The following is a 20,120-nucleotide window of genomic DNA, read 5'->3' on the forward strand; positions in this document are numbered from 1 at the left end:
CAAGCAAAGTGTTTTAAAACACTAAAATTAGTGCCTTAGCTGTAGAGTGGAAGGAATGTGGGTGTGCAGTAAGCTGGCTGGGTGCTCACAGCCCAGCTGGCACCACTGGAGGGCACCTTGACTTCAGGGCCTCCTGAGAGCCACACTCCAATTTGGAACTGAAGGCAGCCAGTGCCACTGGCTCCTCTTTTCTGCCTAGTGACAAAAAAGTGCCAATATAATACATGTGCAGCTCGGGGGGTGGGGGCTGTCCATCCCCTCCACCCCCAGCCTGGCTGGGTGCTGAGATCCCTGCAGGGAAGGAGCAATGCTGCAGCATCCCAACAAGAGCTAAAGTGCATGTTTAGCTCTTTGGGAGTCAGCTGCTGATCTCAGAATAGCTCTTCTCACTCAGAGCTGAGTGCACTTGAGGAGATTTGCTGAATCAGGCAGCAGGCAAATTGTTATGCAGGTGTGTTATATTCAAATGGTGATGGCCTTAATGAAAAGAAATGTATCTAGTCTTGTTCCAGCCATTTGAGATTCTGCCACTGACCAATAGAGGGCCTTTCTGTGGTCAAGAAATATCATGAAAATGCCAATACAGCTGAAGTGTAACCAGTCTCAGCTTTTTAGAAGCTTTCCATTCCATCAGCTGAAGCCACACGGTCAGGCAGTACATGAAATGGCACTGAGAGGTGCATAACCCTTGCTCTGTGTGTAGCAGGGTGATACCATGCACCATGGACCACACACACAAAGGGAGAAACCATTGCCCAATGTTCCTGCAGTCTGGTCCCACATATTCAGCCAAGCCAGGCTAAGGACACTTTGTACCTCAGTTACTGTCCCCAATTCCCCCAAACTGAAATCCCTATCATCCCATGATCCATCATTGCTGCATTTTACAGCACTGGGTGAAAAATATCCCCCACAAGCAGTACTGGGAGAAGCAAACCTGGTCTTCCCTAGGCTGAGGGAACTGACTCCACGTCTTTCATTTCCCATGTAAGTGCTGCAGTCATCTCATTAAACTCCAGGCAAGCAGCTGTCACAACAGTCATGAATTTAGTGAGGACCCTGCTCCTGGAGGCGTGGGCACAAAGGTGCAGAGACCAATATATGGGCTCCAGGAGAAGCAGATGGCACCTCTGGAGACATCTGAGTGAGATGTGATGCCCACCCATGCTCCTTGCTCAGACTCTGGAGCCAAACATTGGAGCATGATGAGTGTGGGCAACATGCAGGAATATACTGTGGCTTGGCTTGAATCATTTGGAGGGATACATTGGATCTGAGGTGATCCAGTTCTGTCTCAGTCCCTTTCCAGAGCCCAATGATCATTACCACAGCTAGCCTGACAGGATTAATTTGGGGATCATTTGCCATCTTTCCACAGGTCTTCAATGCCATTCTTTGCTCAGAGTCTCATTCTGGTGGTGGGTCAGTAAAGGAAGGTGCTGTCCTCTGGACCACTGTTTTGCCTGTTGTAGCCTTGGTACCTGCTGGAAACCTCCAGGAGGATGTCAGAAGTCAAACAAAGTGAGGGCATAATACTCCATAATGACAAATAGAGAAAAGGCTCCCAGGAATCCTCAATAAGCCTCAGAACTCCTGCAGCCAGGTTGGACTTACTACTAAAAAAATTATAGTAATGGTTTCTAGTTGGTTTAGCCCCTGCTGGTTTTTATTAATCTGGTCCTTTTGATTCTATTTTGCATTTGGTTTTTTGGGGTTCTTTTGATTGCTGTGATGTCTTCTTCAGTACCATGTTCTTTAACACCTCAGTTATTGAAGTGCATGTCCTTTCAGAGGGAGCATTGGTTGGGCTGCTTCATATCAGTGCAGTGAGAGAGAGAGAGAGAGAGAGAGAGAGAGAGAGAGAGACTGCCTGTGCACTGAGTTCTCTTTGCAGCGAGCTCTCAGGGGAGCTCATTATGCTTATGAATGACTGAGACCACAGCCAGCAGTGCAAACTGTTATCTCTGTGGTATCACACACCCACAGTTCATTTATGGCTGTCAGGGACTAAGACTTTTCTCTATGTAGTGGCAGTGCTGAATATGGTGCAAGAAATACCCATTTGCAAGTGTGTTGCTAATGAATAAATTTAGCAGACAATTTCATTTTAGAGTTAAGTTGGTATGATTTGCCAGTCCTCCAAATACTGCCATCCGTGGTCTTGAGCAGCCTGGAGGACAAAATGAAAGATATATCCAGTTACATAGGCAGGACCTCCCCAAGCTGTAGCTGTATCTTGTGTCAGCTAATATGTAAGTACAATTTTATTCCCACATTAAAAGCTGCAGTATAGCCAAGGGCTACTTATGAACTTAACAGTGATTTTGTTGCTGCCCTTTGAATTAGGACCTGGAAACCAGAACACTTGCTTGAAAGGTGAAACACAAATTTCTGGGTCAGGAGGTCATTTTCCTGATGGCTTTGCACCTCAAGACTCCTATTTTCAAGCACTTCTAACTACAGTACATGCTCATACGATTTTCAGTTTAAGTGGAGTATTCCTGTTTGCTAATATGCTTCCTCATGCTGGAGCTGCAAGGGGGACTTCAAAGACACTGTGAAAATCACTGTGAATCACAAGACTTGACTTCATTTATTCCAACTGAAAACTGAAGTTCTTAAAGATTTAACTTGGATTTTGACTGATAATGGGACCCCAAACATGTCAGAACTTTGAATCTGTCTCAGCAAGGGCAAGGAATTAAATCAGTCCAGTGACTCAGTTGCAGTGTCAAGGAAGGGGCTCAGACTCACAATTAAGAGATCCCCCTTTCATTTCAGGTTCAGCTAAGCCTCACTCTTTTCTGTTAAGAGCTCACTGATCTGTCTCCAGACGTTCCCCTGCCTATCAGGCTTATCTGAAAGCCACCTTTTGGTGTATTCTTCCCTTCCCATTGTCTGCAATCAAGCATGAGTGTTTTTTCACCATTACTATGAGCTCAATGCTGATGAAGTTGTTCTGGTCTTGGTTCCTCCACCAAGGTGGCTGTAAACAACTGCAGCCCATCTGCCTTTGTAATGAAAAGGATGAAGAGGAACGTGATTTGGAAAAGATGTTGTGCCTATTTACAAGGCCAGCTCAAGCTATAATTAGGCAGTGCTCAACTGGATGTGAAGGAAGTCCCAGAGCTGTAATGTAACACTTGTGTGGAATGGAGTAGAAACAAATTTGTAACACCAAACCCAAGGACTGGATAAAATATGGAATAAAATTGAGCAGATGAAAATGAGGGGAAAAAAAGAAAATGCAGGATTAAAATCTACACTGGATTTTCTACCCACATTTTGCACCAAACCTTCTTTTCAGCCTACAAATTAACTCCTTCCATGTCTAAAAGTTTCCATCCCAGAAAGAAAAAGAGGGAAAAGCAGAGACAGGGGAGATCACTTGACAAGTTGTAACTATTTTTTATCTCTGTAACTACTTAGCTTTATCTCAGGAAGTGTAAATAAAAAGCATCCCTCAACTGTAGTGCTGTCTTGGGGCTTCTGGGGGCTCATGGGACCTCCCCAGCCAGGGAGAAGCCTCCAACTACTGATAGCATATGGAGAAAACCCCATTTGGTAAAAATGGGGATGAACCAAAAGTATTTGGAGGGCAGATGAACCCACAGAATATTCTGAGCAGGACCCAGAAGGGCCATCAAGTCCAGCTCAGAATGAATGACCCATAGGGGGGTCAAACCCACAACCTTGGTGTTATCAGCACCATGCTCCAACCAGCCCCATCTGCTTTATCTTGCTGAGTCACCATGCTGCAAATTTCTGAGCTCATATTGATTTCTGATTTTAGTGGAGATGGTGTTTACAAGAACCAGTTGTAACTTGACCTACTTATGCTTTCCAAGTCTAAGAATAGCTTGTTTGGGCTGCTGCTGCCTGCCAGGACTGCCAGCTGTGCCTCAGATCCCCATCAAACATACTTGAAAGGGTGTTTTCCACTCAAGGAGATCAACAAGATGCCTTCTGCCTTTTTTAGGGTTTCACTTATTGATGAGGCGGGAAAAAATACTAATTTCAAAGTATTTGTGACTAAAATCAGCCCTGCAAGAAGTTGCCTTCCCTGTCCCTGTCCCTGCAGCAGCACTGGCAGCACTCAGCCACCTCTCCATGGTGCTCAGGATTCAGCTGTCCCTGGTTCCCTGCAGGCTGCACCAGCCCCTAATTTTATACCTGTCTTTTCATTTTCCTGTTCTGGGTTTTCCACTTCATTTTAACATATTTTTTCCCCAAGATCAAATACACCCATGGGTTTCTGGTGACAGCCAAATATCTTTGATTTTTTTTTTCTCCTTTTATTTCTAATTTTAATTTTTTTCCCTACTTTTAGGTTATAGAGCACCCTCTAGGTAAGAGCTGTCAGATTTCTCTCCCTGAGAAACATTTGTGTTTTACAAAAAATGAAGCTTAAAAATAATTAATTGCAAGTTTTAGAAGCTGTGGGGAAGGCAGAGAGGGTGTGGAATAAGGCTTGAATTTTTGTTTTAAAGAAAGCAAAGGAGGATCTTCCACTCCCTGTCCACTGAAGGGTGGTGAAGTCCTTGCAAATCCCTGGGTGCATTTCACAGGGAGTGCTTGGGAAACCAAGAAGCTGCAGGAGGCATTTCCCTGGCTCTGTGCCCTGCTGTGCCAGGGCTCACCTTTGGTGTTTTTTGGGATGCTGAGTGCTAATTACACTGCACTCCCCACAGAGAGCAGCTGGCAGGTCCTGGGGACAAAGGACATGCTGCAGCTGGAGACACAAATGGTTCCTTGCCCAGGGAGCACTTTGGGAAATCAAAGGGGGTTTTTGTTGCAGGGAAACCCAGGCTCCCAGCCTGAGAAGATGCCTTGGGGTGCTTCAGACCAGATCCCAGAGACCCCAGTGCCAAGGTGAATGGAAGGGCCAAGCTGCCAAGCTCTCTCTGCCCCCAACTACAGCACCACTGTCCCCACAGGTTTGCCTGTGAGATATTAATTTTCAAGCAGAGGACATTCACTGGGGTGAGCCTGGGCTCCAGCTGATTGAATCTTGTTCTGGTGGCTGTTGGGCAGCTTTCCACATGGAGTGTGCTGTGAGGCATCTTCTCCCCTGCAGTCCCTGGGATGCACACCAAGCCCTTTCCTTTCTGGCCACCCACACCACTGCTCTACCATGTAAATTTAACCATTTACCCTAAGTGCCTAACAGAAAATTAGAGCCAGCCTCTCTATTCCCCAAACCTTCAGAGACTGAGGATAGGATTTATCTGACTCCATGCACAGATCTCCTGAAGGCAGGAGCTGGAGAAGGTATCTCCACCATATTTTTTTTTCTCCCTTGCTTCAGCTGCTGTTTGTGGAGACTATGGCTGGCCAAGGTCATGCCATGGTAGGGCATGGCCAAAAACTGATCCTGGCTGAGAGGTGGAAACTTAGAAGATTTAAGACCTGTACACTCTCAGCCTTTGAGACACTGGCAAGAAAGGCAGGCTGTGTTTAAAATATGAAGGGCTTCTCAGTGGAATATGATGGTTATTAATGTGATGCTTATTTGCATTGAAATCAGTGGTATTTATTAATACTTGTCATTCATAATGGACATGTTTTGTAGAAACATGTTTTGATCCATCTTTCTTTGTCACCGGTTAGCTGCTACTAACTGCCACAGCTTTGTGATTTGCTGCTTTAGAATGTCATAGATCACTTGAATCACACAATTGTCATCTTTCTGACTGAGCACTGTAGATTTTATGAACAGGAATACCCTTATCTCCTTGGAAATTGCATTTAGATAAGTTCAAATTTTTAATTACTACCTCTAATTTATAGTCTATTACCTATTTGGTAAATAAAAGTGCTTGACAACATCTAAAAAGTGATTTCAGTAAGTGCCCTTCCAATGACACTATTATCATGTTTTATTACAATGGCAGAGTTTCAAAATCAGACCCACCCAGGATGCACCAAGCAGTTAAATAACAATAATATCCCTGTCTTAAAGAACTTATGTCTATATTCAACAGTATCAAAAGAGATAGCCAAACATATAGGTTTTCCTTGCATTTACTGCAAATAAATGCATGAGGAAGAACAAGTAATCTAAAAATGTTACTGGAGGAAAAATCTTTTCTACTGACACAATCAAAAATAATGTGCTTAATTCAAATAATTCAGCCGAGAAAACTTCTGCACTCAAATACCTGCAACATTGTGTGACTCATTTGCTGTGTACTGATGATAATATTCTCCATGTTGGTTCTGTTCAGCTTCATTTACCCAGTCCTCATCTTCAGGACAGCCAGGAAGCAGCACCAGAGCAATCACCACCCTGCTGCTGTGATGCACGAGGAAACCAGGGCTGTGGACTGTAGCTTGGTCTGAATTGCCTGGGTAGTTGCTTCTTTTGAACCAAAGAATTGAACAAAATTGCTAAGTGTTTCTATTAGGAAGAAAGGCTAAGAGGTATGTTATTTTCCAAGTATGTGAAGCATTTAAAGCACTTCTCTGGTTGCCTGCAGAGCTGAACCCTGATGGTTTCCCTCTTTCTCTCACAAATACACAGCACCTACCACACCTTTCCTTCTTACTGAGGTTTTTCAATCAGACCATTAGGAAACAACCTGAACCCCAGGGTCCAAACTCATCACTTTGTATATAATCATAGAATGATTTAGGTTGTATGGAACCCTTAAAGATCTAGTCCAGCCCCTGACTATGGGCAGGGACATCTTTCACTAGATCAGGTTGCTCAAAGCCTAATCCAGCGTGACTTTGAATTCTTTCTAGGATGGGGCATCCATAACTTCTCTTAGGAACAGATTCCAGGGTCTCACCATCCTCATCACTTATCCCACATGCAATAGTTTTCCACTATGTCTAACCAGAGGGGCATTCAGTCTTCCCTTGCTCCCCAAAATGAAGGCAGCTGCCGTGGCCAGAAGCTTCTGCATGCTCATATGATCACTCCATCCAGAGCATACTAAGGATCTGTTAATTCTTCTTCTGTTTGATGGTTTTTTGGAGGCATGAAGTCAAAACACACAGAACAAACAGAGGCAAACACACAGAACAGCAAACATCCAATCCTTGAGTAAGGCATCAGCCTCTCAGAGCAGAATGCGTGTGAGACCAAAGAAAATTTAAGCATTAACTTTACTACTTCTGCCACATGTGTTTTGACCTGGCTGGAACCTACTTTGGCTCCAGAATGAAACAGATCCAGGTCAGGGTGAGGGTATGGATAGTGGACATTAAGCTTTTGATAGGCATGGTGACCAGAGAATTCTCTCACAGGCTGAATACCCCCTGTGTCCCCTCCACAGTGACAGTGACCCCTGAGCTAGCAAATATCTTTGATGTCTGCACTGAGATCTGAATCTAAGCTACCAACTTGTGCTTTGCTTTGAGCTTCTTTCTTCAAAAAGGCAGATGAAGCTTTCAAAATTAAAACCCTTGCTCTCTTTCTTCTTCTTCTTCTTTTCTTTTTTTTTTTTTTTTTTTAATTAGCAAGTAACATGGAGCTCAGTGAATGAAAGTAACATTAGAAGAGAAGAAAACGCTTCATAGAACTACATTATGTCAGTTGTTTACAAGGAAGAGCATGCTTGCTTTCTTGGACCCCATTTTGCCTGCTCTACAGCCCTGTTTTTAACCAGACTAATTGTTCTTGTTTCTGCAGGACTTTTGCACACTTTCTGCAGAAAAGACACACAATTGTCAATGTCGATTAAAACTCATTTACAGCCTCAAAATCTGCACCATGTGCAGCTGCTCAGCTGAGCCACACACCCACAGCCCCTCTTCTGCCAGAGCTTGATGATATTGAGAGTGGCAACAGCTTCTTGCAGGAGTGCTGAGGTTGTGCTAATGCTCTTCCCGGGCTCTCTTTCACAGCAAGATGACACATAAGAGCCCCAGGAAGCAGGGGATGTGCATGGACATCTAGTGAGTTCATAGTAGAGGTGCTGGTCTAAGAAATTATCTCTTAGGTGATAAGAGCCTCTGGGGCAAATTTCCATAAGCCAAAGGATTGCCATGCATGTGCACAAGATGCACAATGAGCAGAAGGACAGTGACCTTCCTCGTACTTGTCCACATGGGAAAGGTGATTTTTATTTGGGAGTACACTGATGACAGGGAGTGCTGCTCTGGAGCAGCTTGTTTGCCTAGGACAGTGATAGGCAATCTGCCATGTGAGAAAAAAGAGTCCAAGAGCTCTCATGCCCTACCTAAAGAAAAGACTTCCATAACATCCCCATTCTCCATATGGGATTTTCCTATGAGAAACAAAAGCCTGCTCAAGAAGCTTGCATCTCACCATGCCACAATGTGATGCTTTAGTGACCCCTTATGCAGCAGTAATTTCAATGGTACACATTTCTTGTAGAAGGAAAATAAGATACCTGCAAAATGACAAATGATTGTGCTTCCATCTATCTACTCCCTTGAGCTGAAAAAAGAGTGAGAAACTTCCCATTTGTCTCTGCTCCTGCAGGATTTTTCTTGGAGAAGGGATCAAAGTCAGTTAAATCAATTACAATTGGATGTGAAGCTTTCCTTCCTTTTTCCTCTTGTTCTTGTTTCAGGACACTAAAGTTCAAAGGTGTGCCATTACTCTGAATTCTTGCACAAATAGGGAAGACTCAGGTCCCTGAGTATTGTCACCACGATTACTTTTTGAAGAGCCTGTGGAAGTTTTAAGTGGAGAAACAGAGTTGGGTTACTAGTGCCAGGTTCAAATATTTAAGTATCATGAGCCAGATTTCCCTGAGTACAAAAAAATTTTCTTTAAATAGCAACAACAAGAAAGGTGTTCTCTTGACTTAGGCTCTTACTATTCTTTTGGAAGCACAAGGGCAAGAAATTTACTTTTTTGTAAAAAACAAGACTCTCATCTCAGATCTTCAGAACTCACAGGTCTAAAAGCTCCCAAAGTGACTAAAACCATCACAGGCATAGTGCTAAATAGACCTGTCTCCAAATGTTGCTTTGTTTTCCAAACACACTTACTTGGTACTCGGATTTCTTTTCTTCTCTTTTCTTCAGTGCTTTTTTGTTTCACATATAGAGGGGAAAGCAGTGTTTTAGAGGGTAGCATGATAACATTCCTGCAAGTAGGTCCAGAGCCTCTTTTTCCTTTTTGAAATGCCTTTGATTATGAGATATTTTCAAGTTTAAAAACTGCCAGGGAAGGAAATTTCTTCAGAAGTGTCCTTTGAGTCAGAGATAAAAGTGATGCCCAGCAGGTATAGGCTAGCAGTAGTCAAAGAAAAGATGAACTCCCAGTAGAAGCTATGAAATTCACTCCCTCTAGTTCTGCTACTGTATAAGACTACATCATTCTTTATTTCTAACCTTTTCCTATCCAGTGGCTCTACCAATAAATGGGAAAAAAATCTGCCTGTGACTCTGCATTCTTAGCCTAATTATCCTGCAGTTTACGATGTTTTCCCTGAGGACAGGACTCAGACTACCAGCCACTCCATGCAGTGACCCAAGCCCCATCAGGGGGTGACACCTCTGGACACCTCTGCAGAAGGTGGAGCACACCCCAGGGCTGTGGGAACAGGCACCAACTTGGACCTCAGGAAGGCAATATTCAACTTCCATGTTTAGCAATGATCTTTTGATACATCAGTGAGCATTTAGCATCTCCTGCCTTGGTAAATCTGAGGGTTCCTGAAAGTTCATTGACAATCTTTGGAATTATACATTTGGATGCAATGCTATGAATGCAAGAAATGTTAAGATGCTTTTGCAAAGTGGAAAAATTTATCTGGAAAGGCAGAGACAGAGCATCCAGACATAACAGGAGAGATGCTGGTGGTGGGAGGAGTGCTTCTGAGAAACCTGCTTCTATCTCCTGGAAACCTGTTTCACCATTTCAGCCCATATTGCTCATTTGCTCTCACCTCATGCCACATGTTTCATTTAAACCTGAGACAAGCCAAGGACAGAAACACAAACTCTGTGTCCATGACTCTCTCATGCCATCTCCAGCCTTCCCAAGAAAGCAGAGGAGAGTGACACAGAGACACCTGTCCTGGCAGAGCACATTAAAATGTTGGATTCATGGGTGCTACAACATAAAATCAACGTTGCACACTAAAGGGTCCTTTATGGACATCAGGGAGGAAATTACATTCTTGTCTGGCTATAGAAATCAACTTTTAGATACTAATATTTAGATATTATTATTCCTAATCCATTTCAAATTCCCAGCCCTTTAAGACTGTTGAGGAATAAACCCCTTATAAGCTGTTTCTAACTCCAGAAACATTTACAAAGAGAGCTGCTATAATACCTGGAAAACTTGAGTTTGGGAGATCAAATGACTACTCACAGCAAATTACCAGAGCTGTGACAGACTGAGTGTCCTGGCTCAGCTCCTGGGGTCTCAGCTATCAGTACAGCTGCTCAGACCACAGCAGTTTCATTGTGTTATTTGAGAACATGTAATAAAATACCTTATTTCCATGTTTGCTAAGTAATCTGCACTCCATGCACCCCCTCTGTGCCAGTATTGCAGGCAGAAACCAAAGAAGCCTGTGCTGGTTCCTGCCTACTCAAACAGGAACCAACAGCCCTGTATGCAAAATGCCTTAAATACACTTCTTCCAAGTTAACTAAATGTTGCTGAAGTTCTCTGACAAGTAAAAGCCCTATAAACCATTCCCAGTGGTACAGTAATGAGCAGAGAGAAGTGTATCTGAAGGCAACTCCCTTACACTGAAGTTTTATATGAAGAATATGCTGAAGCTTCATCATAAATAATTAAATACCTTTCTAAACTATTAATGCAGCTTGTTGATGGCTTCTGTTTTGCTTATGGTGTTTCAAATGTGCTGACTGTAGGCAAGTATAGATCTTTATCTGTGACGGAAAAAAAGCTTTGAAAATATTATAACACCTTTGCAGTTGAAAGTCTTTCTCCAGACAGGGATTTAAAACTGAAGTGTGCTGTCTGCAAGGCAGTACTCCTAAGGAGGAAGATCTACAGATCAAAACAGAGCTCAGTAAAGTCACTGCAAACAAATCTATTTGGTGTTTGACCAGCTAATGTCAGCCACTTACAAAACACAGAAGTTTCACTGCTTAAGGCCACTACCAGAAATATGCTGGACTAGACAGAAATTGTTTGAAGCAATAATTGACACTATTCCCAAACTAACTAACACTAAAAGTGGTTATTCAAAGCACTCCAGTGCTGAGAAATCAGGTATGAGACTGCAGTAGATCACTTTTCCTTGCAGGTGCCCTCCATTTAGAAAGAGCTTAAGGGTACCAAGGCAGATGGTATCTAACAGACAAGTACTCTCCCAGTTTCTGGAGGCTACCCTGATGTTGCAAATTATCAGTACTGTATTTTTGAACTTGGAGAAGTGTGACAGAGGTTTTTTAATTATATTTCCATTCAGAAAGATTTGAGGCTTCTAACCGGCTGACAAAATATTGTATAGAGAAATCTGGAGCATTCCAATCCCAACCTCCACCAAGCAGAGGGCAAAAATGTCACAGGTCCAGTGCCAGATTTATAAAAAATCCCTGTCTAAGCTCACTCTGCTAAGGATGATCCCACTTGGCCAAGAGCAATTTTTGTTGAGCCACATGCCCTCTGCCCCAAGCAGCTCTAAGCTGATCCACAGCTAATGTTTCTGTGCACTTTGGTGATGAGGACAGCCCACTAAGGGCAAGGGCCCCAGTGGACTGCATTAGTGATTTAGTGTCAAAATAAAAAGGATTCCATTAGAGGAAAGAGGGAAAACTAAGCTCAGAATCAGCTTGTAAGTAGAGCCCCTGGTGTGGAAAAGCACCCCACCCCACCCCAGCTCCACATCCTTGCCTTTGTGCCACCACAGTAAAAAAACCAATTGCAAAATGCCAACATTAAATCATCCCCTGCTAGTGCAGTAAATCTGCAGATGAGCACTGCTGACCTGTCCTACAGAGCACAGGGAGCTCCTGTTAGTGCAGTAAACCTGCAGATGAGCACTGCAGCCTGTCCTACAGAGCACAGGGAGCTCCTGTTAGTGCAGTAAAACTGCAGATGAGCACTGCAGCCTGTCCTACAGAGCACAGGGAGCTCCTGTTAGTGCTGTAAACCTGCAGATGAGCACTGCTGACCTGTCCTACAGAGCACAGGGAGCTCCTGTTAGTGCAGTAAACCTGCAGATGAGCACTGCTGGCCTGTCCTACAGAACAGGGGGCTCCTGTTAGTGCAGTAAACCTGCAGATGAGCACTGCTGGCCTGTCCTACAGAGCACAGGGAGCTCCTGTTAGTGCTGTAAACCTGCAGATGAGCACTGCTGGCCTGTCCTACAGAACAGGGGGCTCCTGTTAGTGCAGTAAACCTGCAGATGAGCACTGCTGGCCTGTCCTACAGAGCACAGGGAGCTCCTTAGTGCTGCTGAGCTGGGATTCCCCTGCTGCTCATGGCTGCAAGGCATTGGAATGCAGGAGCCCGTCTGCCCTGATGCTTACATGAAATGGCTTATTCATGTAAATTGCAATGTAAATGGTCAAACTCATTATTTCCTGGTAGGAGGCTGCTCTGTCTCTTTCAGTTAGAAGGGGCTGCCTCTCTTCTGCCTGCAGACCTGTCATTGCAACATGATCTGTAATCAATTAGGCCACTTCGAAACAAAATGAGAATATTGAGTGTCACTGGCAGATGGTGAAGATCTGTACCAAGTAGATAAAGTCCCTGTACCTTTTCAAGGAATATGAATGAAAAGAGTAAGCAGAAAAGAGATTAAATATTGCTCGACTTTGGAAAAAAATCACTTTCTGCTTCAGCTGGACAGGAATAGCAGAGCAAGGAGCAGTGGCATCAGAGGGGGTGTTCTCCTGCAGCCTGATCTGCATCACTGAGATTCCCAAAAGCCTCCACTCACAAATAAAGCCTAAGGAAAATAATAAAAGTCTTGAGCACCTTGCAGTTTAATCCAGTTCCCATGGATTATGCACAACTTCCTCCCCACCCCATATAGCATCAATATTCTTTGGTACCATTTGGGGGCACAGATATTTTTCTGAGTGTCTGGTCCATCCTCCAGAAAGGCTTTCAAATTGCTTTTGTATAACACTATTGGTCTGGATTCTTACCTTGGCAATTTGGCATCAAAATGTCACTGCCTGATCAAAGCACTAAATTCACACTATTTTTCTTTGCTTGAAGAAGCAAAATGATTAACTAGGTTATCAGAATAAAAACTTAATAGTGTATGTATTCACAACATTTTGCTCCCACTAATTAATTTCTGACCAAATACCCTGTCAGAGGATCAGCTTACTACTGAGAGAGGGATCACAGCACACAGAAGATTAATTGGATGGGAAGTAGTCCCAAAAGGACACAACTCCTCTGCATCCTGGTGCTGTGCTGGATCTGCCAGGGGCTGGGCAGAGCTGGAACCTCCTGAATGTGGCTGCAAATGCAGGTGCAAGGCTTTGCTGGCAGCAGGACCCTCATTGCAAGCACCAGGGCACAGGAGACAGTGTGTCCTTCATAATGAAAAGGGTCTTTAGCCAGCTTTGCATCTCTGGAGGAGGTAGGCTTACCTCTCACCAACAGGATGGCCAAGTTCCACAGCACTGTGCTGGGGCTGGGATGCTGGCACACCTCAGCTGTGGGGCACACCCCAAGGCTGGCTGCCAGAGCTCTTGCTGGGGTGTGTTGGGTTGATGTGGCCAGAAATGTGTATTCTATCACCATCTGTGGCACATACTATCTGTTGCTGGGCCATCTTTAAGACAAGATGGGGCAATCATCTTTATCTTTTCCACAACCCATCCTCCCTCCAGGAAGATATCATCTGCTGCTGGGCCATTGAGTCCCACTGTATGACAGATAAAATTACATCATCGCACTGGGAGATGCTCCAGCCAGGGGGGGAGCCAAGCCTTTCCTACCTAGATAAAAATTGAGATTTTGGACACCAAGGTACCTTCTTTCCACTGGATTCCAGAGGAAAAGCCAGACCTTTCCACATCATCCCTGGACCTTCAGAGGAAAACTGCACCTTCTACAGGAGCACTGCTCCAGCTGAACCACATCTGCCACTGCAGGGGGATGCAGCCACCATTCAATGGGACTGCTACCAATACCCTGACTGACAGGGTGTCAGGCTGTATTCTGACTCTGTCAGTGTTTTGGGACTGTTCTTTGTAATATTGTACTTCTATTTTTAATTTTCCCAGTAAAGAACTGTTACTCCTAATTCCCTTATCTTTGCCTGAGAGCCCCTTAATTTCAAAATTATAATAATTTGGAGGGAGGGGGTTTACATTCTCCATTTCAAAGAGAAGTTTCTGCCTTTATTGGCAGACGCCTGTCCTTCAAACCAGGACATAGGGTCACTCAGAATTGCCCCATTGCTCAGTGTGCTGTGTCTGTGCAGCCCTCAGCAGCAGAGAGGAAGGCAGGGAGTCCAGGGTGGGTATCATGCCCATGACCCTCCCTGCTGGGCCACAGGGCCATGCAGGACCTTGTGTCCCCTGCCAGCAGCCACTGCTAGGACATGTCCACTGTGGGGCCAAACTGACCTGCTGTGGCTGGTGGCAGCAAGGGAAGACCAAAGCATTCAGGTTTTTTTAGCCAGCTTTAGCCAATTAACCAGGAATGTGACCAAAATTGATCCAACAAAAGCATCCATATAACAATTCCTTACAGTGACAAGTTAAATTGGCAGTTGTCATCTGCTCTCTTTTGCCTGCTTTAAGGGAAGGGTGTGAAGGATTTGGCCACAGGTCAGCACCTGTCCTGCACTGACTTTAAGGCCTGTCATGTTTTCAGTACATGGTCAGTGCCTCATGGACACAAACCTGTCAGTATTGTCTGGAGGGCATGGGGCACAATCCTCAGAAGAGTTCTTCTGTAAGGCTAAAGTTCAGTCCACTAATGAGTAACTCAACATGCAGCTTCTCCAAATTACAATCAAAATTGGATCATTTTAATGATGCAGTTTTAATTAATCCATCACCTCTGCTAACTGAATTGTGGTTAAATGACCTGGGGCAAATTGAGGGAAACTTCTTAGCACTACAAGAAAATTAAAAATAAAAATGCAGGTCTTCTTTAAAACAGTCTTAATTCAGTTCGGTATGAATCTGACTCCAGGTTCTGCCAGCAGCCTGATAATGACAGTCATACTCTGCTGCAGAAAGAAAGGGAATCAGTTCTTCAGTTCTCCTCATTCAATACTGAGATGAAAGGTCCTTTCCTCTACAAAAAAAAAGTTACTAGCTCTCAGCAGACCTTGTTGGAGTCTTAAGGTTAACAGCCTGGGTTGGGATATTTGTCTTTTGAAATGTCTTTCATGCTTGGATAAATCATTCCTTTCCCTCAATGCAGCATCTTTTTTCCCAGCAGCCATCCAAAAATGAATGAAAAATCTGTGAAGGAATTGTAGACAAAAGAGAGCAGACACCTCAGCCTTACAAGGAGTTTTGAAGAGATCTACAGAAAACCCAGATGGGTGTGTGATACAACATTGCATGTTTTTTTAGCAGCAGTTGTAGTAGCTCACTGGAGCCTCTGAAGCATCTCACCCACCCCTCTGGGTGATTCATTTCTCCCTCATCCCAAGCACTGCAGCCCATCCCAGTGGAAAATACTGACTTTGCAGAGCAGCATGAAGGGGATGAAGAGTGTGCACTCTGAAAATTCCCATGCTGTCCTGTAACAAAAACAGACCCTGCTGAAAGAAAGCAGGGCAGTGCACATTGACATTTGAGGGGTTGTCATCACACCAGCACTAATGAAGTCTGCACTAACACTCATCATGGGTTACTCCTGGGTGAAATATGTGCAGATCCCTGATATCCGAGTGATTTGTTGAAGAAATCACACAGCAGAGGAATATAAAAGGAATCTGCAGCCTGAGTGAGGTGAATCTCACACATTTAACGTTGCTCAGTGTCCTGAAAAAGTGTCACAACAGGATCATGGGGCACACGAGGATGTGGAGGAATTACTGGATCCTTCCCTACTGACTTCACTTGTGAAAACCAAAGGTGCAGCTAACTTCTGCCAGAGTCTTCACTGGGTGAACTATGGAAAATAAAATAAAATAAAATAAAATAAAATAAAATAAAATAAAATAAAATAAAATAAAATAAAATAAAATAAAAAATAAAATAAAATAAATAAAATAAAATATAAAATAAAATAAAATAAAATAAAATAAAATAAAATAAAATAAAATAAAATAAAATAAAATAAAATAAAATAAAATAAAATAAAATAAAATAAAATAAAATAAAATATGGAAAATAAAATTGTGGCTTGTGTTGGCTGAACTTGGCCAGTCAAAGTCAGGGACGACAAGCACAGAGCAACACAGAGCAGCAGCTCATCCTGAAAGGCAGATCCATAAAGCCCCAGCCTTTAAGGAGGGAAGTGTAGGTGTAGGGACACAAGCTGTGTCACACCACCTGCATGCAGAGCCAGTCAATGGGTCTCAGATATCTTAGTTTCCTTGCTGACTCCTGGATCCTGCTGCTCTGATCATCCAAGTCAGCATCCTCTGAGACCACTCCCTGCCAGGGCTGCTCCAGGTGAACAGCATGGACAAGGCTGCACTGCTCTGGGCTCCCACAGCCCTCTGCAGCCCCCAGCACTCTCCTGGGGGACTGAGACAGAACCTCCTACTGCCTGCCAGGGACTGTGAGATACATCCTCAGCTCCATGAGATGAGACCATTCTGCTCGTGGACTATGACTCACCCTTCTTTCTTTTTCAGACTCTGCAACCAAGGAACCCCCAAAATGATAACCAGCATCTCAGAGGTTTCCCCTGAGCCCAGGGAGGATGAGGAGAGAGTATCATGGCAGGGGAGGCAGCTGCCAGCTGTAAGCACAGCTTACAGCTCCTCACCACTCCAGGAGACCAGAGCCTGAGCACCAGGCAAGGTCCATGATGATCCACAGAAAAACCTGATGTTACTGCAAGCCTGTGTGTGAGCAGCCTGACAGAGGATTTATTTTGTCCCCACTGGTTTCTCCTCTCTACTGAGAAATTTTTTCATGGCAGGAAACACTAAGAAATACATTAATATAAAGCAAAACAGGAAGGGGGGAAATAAATGCAAGGATTAAGTTAAATGTGGTGTTTCTGAGGACCTTCTCGATATCAGCTGCCATGAAAATGGGGATGCTTTTCCCTTTGCAGAAGCAAGACCTCAGCTGTGGCTGAACCTGCAGTTTTGGTTAGGGGCCAGAAAACAGCCTCTTCTATTGACTGGCAAAAAGACATTCATAAAGTTGTGCCTGGCTCTGCAGAATGTGTCTCATACAGAGTTTGGCATCCAGAGATGAAGCACCCCAGATTTACGTAGCAACCTTGCACTTGGCATCTGGTTAAGATCCTCACCAGAGTGGGGGGCTGAGGTAGCTCCAGATCCTGCCACGTGCTCCTCACACCCTGCTGCAAATCCCTTCAGGAAGTCATCACCTGTGTATCCCAAAGTGGACTCCAGACAGTGAGTGTGGGCCAGGTTTCACTGCAGTTAAGATGATTTGGGACCCCACACCTTCACTCTGTCCTTGTGAGCACAGACTGATGCTGCCTGAGGGCCATGGCTGCAGTAAATTCTCTTTGCAAAGACCAGGGGACACTCACCTTTGGCAAATGATGCTCCACAAAGACCCTGAGCAAGCCACTGCAGCTGCAGTGCATCCCAGCCAAGGGCTGCACTCCTGCAGGTCCTTCCTGCTGCCCCAGGGAAAGCCCCACAGCAGCTCCTGGAAGAGTTAGGGGAAAGTGAGAGGTGCCCAGCACCGTGCCCTTTCTCCTGCTGTTCCTGTGCAAAGACAGCAACAGCTCTCAACAACAACTCCTTTCCAGCCTCCCTTAGACTGAGGGAAAAAGTGGGATAAGAGCAAAACCTCTCTGGCAGAGTACAGTGTGTGCTGCTGCCCATGGGCTGAGGTGGCATCTCCCTTCCGTGCACACAAAACTCGCAGGTAATCCTCGGGTCCTGTTCAGCTAAAACAGACATTTCCATGTCAGCACCAGCAAACATGGAAGAAGGAAGGAAGGAAGGAAGGAAGGAAGGAAGGAAGGAAGGAAGGAAGGAAGGAAGGAAGGAAGGAAGGAAGGAAGGAAGGAAGGAAGGAAGGAAGGAAGGAAGGAAGGAAGGAAGGAAGGAAGGAAGGAAGGAAGGAAGGAAGGAAGGAAGGAAGGAAGGAAGGAAGGAAGGAAATCTTTGTGCACACTGGTTCCTGTTTCACTACATTTATGACCTGAATATCACATTAACACAGCAAGTGCATTGATGCTGTAATTGTGTTCCAGCTGCCTGAATGCTCCTCTAAATTTAGTCATGCTACTTTAGCTTTGTTGTGAGTTACAAATCATTCTTGCTCTCAAGAAGCAAATCAATTTACAGATGTTGCAAGAGATAGGATTACCTAGCAGGTTGGGTTTTTTTTAACACAAACAATGTATAAACTTTATTAAATGAAAGCAATTTCTCCAGGGAAGTCCAACAGGCGCTTACACTGATGGCAGAGTGAGACCAACAGCAAAGGTTTTTGAGCTTCAAGGGGCATCACAGGCTCTTTGCAGTTGACTTGAAGGAATTATGCCACAAACAGTACAGCAAAGCAAGAACACAAGTTGTATACTATACTTCTGCAGGTTTTTAAATACTCATTGATTTTTCAAGGGCACAGATATTATGCATATACATATATTATTACCAGACCATGAAGTGTTGGCTTGTTTGAGATTGGTGGTATCTTTTTTACTCCGAGCAAATTTCTTGGTCAGTTTGAATTTTGCCATGGTTTTGATAAGGAAAGGTGACCCAATAGTTTGAGGCTAAAATTTAAAACATTCCCTGCCTTTTTTACAATGATCTGTGTATGGATGAATTATCCAGTTTATTAAATAATAAAAATGGATTAGATCAAAACCATTTTTTTCTGGACTGCTGGCAAGCAGCCATACTCTTGTGCAGCCTTTTCCTGCTACATTTACCCCATTTCCAATCACCCCCTTGGTCATGCATTTACTGAATTACATGGTTGTGCTGGGGAAGCTGCACTTTTGCCTGTATGATTGCTGTTCCTAATTAAAATAATTAGAGACAGTGTCAACAGATGGTACTGAAGAGCAGCAACATCACCCTGGATGCTGTAAGATCAAAAATATTCCAGAGAATTTCAACCACTGCCACCAGCTGCTAAATACATAAATTTTCAGTGATGGGGACTTCTGGAGATACTGCAGTTTCCAGGCATCAATACATAATAAACTTTGATATTTCTATGAAAACATCGTAACATCTCAAATAAATATCAACATTTTGTTTTGCACAATAATAGTAAGTTTCTCTAATTTTTTTTAAGCAATCTTCTTTAATGCCTTCTTTGGAAGTTGCCTGCAATGCAGTCTCAATTCACGTTTTCACTCCTTTGGAGTACTCTGAAGACTGTGATACTGTGATTTATGGGAATGAAACACACATTTCACCTGTAGTGCCAGTGATCTTTCTGCCTTGCTGCACAAGCTCTGCTCCTGGTACTGACACAGGGAGAAGGGCTGGAGTTGAGCTGGTGAAATAAAGTTTATTTTGAATAGGGTGATGTCATGGGCCTGAGTTGAGTGATACTGACCTCAGGCCAAACATTTAAGATGAAAATATCACAATTGCTCCCAGCAGGCAACTTAACAAAAATACATCAGTCTTGAAGGGCATGGAAGGCTGCTTTTGGAGGCTGTTTACTCTCAGAGAGCTCTGAGAACTGTAACTTTCTTCGTGCTTCATATATCCAAGAGCCACTTCATGAAAATAAAATCAATCCTCCTACTTCCAGAAGGGATTAATTCAATATTGCTTTGAGAATTTAATATCAAGATTTTAAATGAATGCTGCAACATTACTAAAACCTATACCTTTTTCTGGTTTTGGCTGGGATAGAGTTAATTTTTTTCCTAGTAGCTGGTACAGTGCTGTTGTTTTTACTTGTGAGCAATCAGATGCAATATGTGACTCGTGTTGTACAAGAAATCAGATTTTTCCTTCTGGCTCTTTTCTGTAAACTCTATAACTTTCAGTCTTGAATGCTCTTATACAAGAGAAAAATTAAATTGTATCAGGATAGGAGTGAAGGATGCACATTATAGATACCACTGCACACAAAATCTTGTTGAA

Source organism: Oenanthe melanoleuca, chromosome 1 (genome assembly GCF_029582105.1).
Source record: "Oenanthe melanoleuca isolate GR-GAL-2019-014 chromosome 1, OMel1.0, whole genome shotgun sequence".
Classification (NCBI taxonomy): Eukaryota; Metazoa; Chordata; class Aves; order Passeriformes; family Muscicapidae; genus Oenanthe; species Oenanthe melanoleuca.